The sequence below is a fragment of the Numida meleagris genome, chromosome Z (genome assembly GCF_002078875.1).
Source record: "Numida meleagris isolate 19003 breed g44 Domestic line chromosome Z, NumMel1.0, whole genome shotgun sequence".
NCBI classification, from domain to species: domain Eukaryota; kingdom Metazoa; phylum Chordata; class Aves; order Galliformes; family Numididae; genus Numida; species Numida meleagris.
This window is the reverse complement of record NC_034438.1, coordinates 64817797-64823796: the sequence shown is the minus strand read 5'-3', so window position 1 is coordinate 64823796 and position 6000 is coordinate 64817797.

Sequence of the window (6000 nt, the reverse complement as noted above, 5' to 3'; positions counted from 1 at the left end):
GGCATTTTTTTGCATGAGGGAAACAAATGTCTTTCTGCAGACTTCCACTATTAGATGCATCACAGAGCTAAAGGAAAAGATTTCTCTCTTCCTCAGGCCAGCACAGCATCATTTTACACAATGATCTAATTGAAAGCAGTCCTGTATGAGGAGAACCACCCAACTTGCACTACATACCTGTCTGCATGCCTGGGCATTCATTAGTAACTGATAATAGGGCTGTGCACTTTTGAACAGCTATGGAGGTTGCCAGTTTTCAATAACTGCACACATTTCTTCTCTGAAAGAGTGCTCAGGTGCTGGAATGGGCTGCCCAGTGAGGTGGTTGAGTCACTATTCTTGGAGGTATTCAGGAAATGTGTAGATGTTGTACTAAGGGACATGGTTTAGTGGGGAAGTTTTGGTGGTGAGTGGATGGTTGGACTGGATGATCTTGGAGGTCTTTTCCAACCTTCATGATTCTGTGATTCTATGATTTCTCATAAAGAAATTGCAACAGACTATATATTTCCAGGAAATAAGGATTCTTCAGAGAGTTGTGATCAGTGGCTCAATGTCCAAGTGGAGACCGGTGATGAGTGGCACTCTTCAGGGGCTGATGCTGGGACCAGTGTTATTTAACATCTTTGTAGGTGATGTGGATAGTGGGACTGAGTGCACCCTCAGCAAGTTTGCAGATTACACCAAGCTGAGTGGTGCAGTTGACACACTAGAGGGAAGAGATACCATCCAGAGGGACCTGGACAGGCTTGAGAGGTGGGCCCGCGCCAACCTCATTAAGTTCAACAAGGCCAAGTGCAAGGTACTACACCTGGGCTGGGGCAATCCCAAGCACAGATACAGGCTGGGGGGAGAATGGCTTGAGAGCAGCCCTGAGGAGAAGGATTTCAGGGTGTTAGTTGATGAAAGATTCAACATGAGCCATCAAAGTGTGCTTGCAGCCCAGCAGGCCAACTGTATCCTGAGTTGCATCAAGAGAAGTGTGACCAGCAGGTTGAGGAAGGTGATTCTACCCATCTACTCTGCTCTAATGAGACCCCACCTGGAGTACAGCGTCCAATTCTGAGGCCGCAGCACAAGAAGAACATCAAGCTGTTGGAGTGGGGCCAGATGATCTTAAAGGTCTCTTCCAACCCAAACCATTCTATGATTCTATGATTCATAGAAATCAATAATTATGCCAAGCCCTCATAGACTTTTTGCAAGCTGCATCGCATGTCCTATTTCAGACTCCTGGAGATGGACACATGAAGTAATTCATATGATATAAAGCTCTTCAAAACTTTTTAGACATTATAGGCTAGTCAGAAGTTTTCTAAGCTCATTACAAAGTATTAGGGCTTGTTGGTGATGGAGGTTCTGTAACTTGCTGTTATGGCTACAATACCTGAGAAGCTTCCAGTTTTGGAGATGAGATGCTCTATCTGAGTGAGGGTTGGATTCACAAGAGGATTAGGTGGTCCAGAGGTTCCCATCCATGGCAAAGGGAGCTACCTGAAGCATCCTTGTAGAAAGAGCTCATCTTTGTGGCATGAACACCTTTCTGTCAAAGTAAAGTTATTAACCTGATTCTTCACCTTTCCAATCTAATGCACCATTTGAGATATTAAGGGCACTCCAAGATGTGAAGAAATTGAGGTTCAGCCTCCTGCTTTAAAATGTCTTGAGCTTGTCTTTTGGCTTTCAATTCACAAATCCTGTTGTCTTAAGAGTAGATAAGTTGTAGGCACCCTGGGATGGAGCCACAAGATATTTAGATAAATGCACGTGAAGCTGAGGGCAAATGAGGGAATCAAATAAAGCATATCCATTGGATTACTTATACCTTGCCATAACTCAAATTGCTTTTACTATTGCTTCAGTGTTTACTAATACCTTTCGAAGCAGCTTGTAGTACTGGTAATACAAGACTTGTACCCAGCAGCTACTGCTAAGAATAGACTGTGTGCTATGGCTCACCTTATCAACTGTCAAATGTATATCCTGTCATGTTAATGTAATTATACAACTCTTTGCCATCTCCTTCAGCCCAACAGAGAAGGACTGAGACCAAAGGTGATGGAAATGGAAAATAATAATTTGGTAGCAAAAAGAATATAAAAATCTTCCAGGATGCTCCAAGTAGGGTATGATGTAGCATTAAGCAGTAAGGTATGACAGGCAGAATATTAGGCTGAATAACATCTCTTATTGGAATGGCAGAGAACAGAAGAAAATAAACCCTGTGTATGTTTAATGAGGAAAAATATAAATAAGAAATGTAGTACCAAAAAAACCCAGTGCACAGTGGATCAGAAATGTAAAGAATGTGGCACTGTCCGTAGGGTTGTAGAGTAAAGGACTGAGTGAAATGAAGGATAGAAGATTTAGAACTTTCCTCCTTTGGTGAAAATGAAAATCTTGGTGCTTGATCTCTGCTTTGTAGCCAGAGTAAATGGACCAGAAAGGCTTTCCAGTTTGCTTCATTAGCCAAGCTAAGGCACTGTAATAATTCCACTCTCTGTGTGCTTCTTTCACTACCTTTTCATAGAATAAAAATCCCAGAGCTATAATAAGATTTATTATTTATCATGTCACAGTTGAAGCTACAATGGAAGCCCAGTGTCAGCACTTTCAAAGGTGCAGCAAAACTGTCTAAAATCAAGTAACTTGCACAAATAAAAAGTTGTGAAGTAATACATGTGAAAACTCTCCACTCTCCCTTTAACATGATTTGTTACAGTTAATGTTTTTAACAACAATGCTGGTTGAAAAATGAAAGTAGAAATTCACATGTAATCACCTTGCTTCAGGAGCCTGGGATTTAAGATGCACAACATAACACAGTATTAAATTTTCATGAAATGTGTTCATTAAAATGACTGAGTTCCTCTCATATAACTAGCTCCTCAGCAGCTAATGTCTTCACAAGGCTCTTCATGATCTGATGTCTTTGTAAACTTTGACAATTTCTTCCCTTCCTCCCCTGTATTTGTAGGAAAATGTGTGCTCCTTCTCAAATAACTTAATATTCCTAAATTCCTATAAATATTAACTAACAGACTTTGTAGAGTAGGAGATGAAGTGTTTACCATTCACATCAAAGGTAGTCAATTCATGACCCATTTACGTCAAATCCCTGTTGGGCGTGTAGGAGAAAGAAGAAGAAGATGAGGTGGAAAACAGTCCTGTGCTATGGCCTTTAGAGCATACATCTGTCATAAACCTTTATTACCTACACAAATTTATTTGTATATCCGCAACTAGTAAGAATTAAGACATGGGCTTTGTATGAGAATGCTCACCAAATTGGAGAGGTATGGATTTGAGCGATGGACTGTTCGGTGGGTTAAGAACTGGTTGGCTGGTTGTTATGGTTTTGTGATTTTTTTGTTGTCGGTATTCCACATCATTACATCATGTAAGGTACGGGCAGTTAAAGGGTTAATTCCCCGGTTACTGTAAACTGCCTTTTTTGGTGTGGCCCTCTGAGGGGGAGGGGAGGAGGTGCACTCCCCAGGGGTCTTTGCGGGAGAGGGGGTGGTGAAGCCACGTGGGGACGCGGGGTCTGTTCTTCCCAGCCTGGCGGAGAAAGCACGTGGTCCTCCTGCATTTTACTGTGTAAGATTTTCAGCCTGTAAACCCTCTATCATAATTCTACTAGCCTCATTTTGATATATTTAGTAAAATTAGTTGTTCCTCCTCAGATCGGTGCCGCTGTTTTTTTTGTGTTAGATCCGTCTACGGGTCCCCCTCTTCCCAGGTTGCGGCTCCGCGGCTTCTCTGCCGCTTTAGCCGCCGGACCGCCCGGGGGCTGGCTCTTATCGCCGGCGATTTTTTTTCTTTCCTTCCTCTTTTCTCGTTTTTTTTCTTTTGGGCCTGTCCCCCCCTTGTCACGGACGCAGACCCTTAGACAATACCGTGACACTGGTCACAGCCAAAGGGTTGTGATTGATGGTTCTATGTCAGGGTGGAGGCCGGTCACAAGTGGTGTCCCCAAGGTTCAGTCTTGGGACCGGTCATCTTTACCAATGACATAGACGATGGCATCAAGTGCACCCTCAGCAACTTTGCAGATGACACCAAGCTGAGCAGTGCAGTCAATACACTCGAGGGAAGGGAAGCCATCCAGAGAGACCTGGACGGGCTGGAGAAGTGGGCCCACGAAAACCTAATGAGGTTCAACAAGGACAAATGCAGGGTGCTGCACTTGGGCCAGGGCAATCCCAGGTATTTATACAGACTGGGGCAAGAATCCCTTGAGAGCAGCCCTGCGGAGAGGGACTTGGGGGTCCTGGTGGACGAGAAGCTGGACATGAGCCCGCAGTGTGTGCTGGCAGCCCAGAAGGCCAATTATGTTCTAGGCTGCATTAAAAGAGGAGTGGCCAGCAGGGAGAGGGAGGTGGTGGTCCCCCTTTATTCGGCTCTTGTGAGGCCCCATCTGGAGTACTGCATCCACGCCTGGGGCCTTCAGTACAAGAAAGACGCAGTGCTTTTGGAAAGAGTTCAGAGGAGGGCCACCAAGATGATCAGAGGGCTGGAGCACCTCTCCTGTGAGGAAAGGTTGAGGGAACTGGGCTTGTTTAATTTGGAGAAGAGAAGGCTCTGGGGAGACTTCACTGTGGCCTTCCAATACTTGAAGGGAAGGTATAAACAGGAGGGGGATCGATTGTTCATGAGGGTAGATAGTGATAGGACAAGGGGGAATGGTTTTAAACTCAGACAGGGGATATTTAGGTTAGATATTAGGAGGCAGTTTTTCACCCAGAGGGTGGCGAGGCACTGGAACAGGTTGCCCAAGGAGGTTGTGGATGCCCCGTCTCTGGAGGCATTCAAGCCCAGACTGGATGTGGCTCTGGGCAGCATGGTCTAGTGGTTGGCGACCCTGCACTCAGCAGGACGGTTGAAACTAGATGTTCTTTGAGGTCCTTTTCAACCCAGGCCATTCTATGATTCTATGAACTCTGCTTAACTTAGATCCTTGTTGGCATAATGTGTTTGGTGTTATTTGAATCCCCAAGTCACTTCACCAAAACAGCTTAATAACTTCTTCCAAGGTTCCTTCCACTTTAGGTCATATAGCAGAAATAAATTATCAAATCCTCTTTCCTAAATCTGTCTTTTTCAGGGACATCAAATGAAATCTTGAGTAATTATTTCCATGTTCTGGTGGATGTAAGAATTGCCTGGGATAGGGAAAAAGATCTACTGTGCGCATAGTCTGATACTGAGTATGTTTCTGTACAACTCCTTGTTTGTTTGTTTTACACTGTACTTCGAGGATGGGAATAGTTCTGATAACTGTAATAAATGTTGAGGCCTGCTAATGGTAAATTTTCCAAGAAACTGCCAGTTATAGTAGAAATAGCAATTTTATTAATATGTCATTCATTTCACATTTAAAGCAAGTAAATACATGTCCATAATTTCCAAAACAGAATAAAATAAAAGCAAAAACAAAGCATCAACACCATCACCAATAGCAACAAAAGAAGTGTAGTTTCACTGAATTCAGAGCAATATTATATATTTATTTCTGCTTTTTAACAACATACCTTACAGTCTGTATCTACTTTTATTAATCAACTCACATGCACAGTCTAGATGAATGATACACTAATAATTATCTTTTCTCCAGAACATCTTTCCTTATTCAGCAAATTCATATAGTATTTGAAGAATGTAGACTAAAGAATGTGACAACAGATCGCAATACCCTAACATTTTTAAGAGTCCCTCTGTAAGAATTTACAAAGAAATGAAAACTTTTCCTATGATTTGGATTCCATTTTTGCTTAGATAGATATTAACTATGAATGTTTGCTGTCAGGTAGATAAAAATTAGATTCCCATTTACCTAGATAACATCTTTTCTCTGAAACCTCTGAAATTTCATTCTTCCGACATCTGATTTTGTGGAGGAAAATTTAATTCTGTGCATTTTGAAAAATTCTAAATCTGAATATTGCAAAAAAACCTTTGTGCTAAGTGTTAAACACAAACTCTAAAAATCTGAAGAGC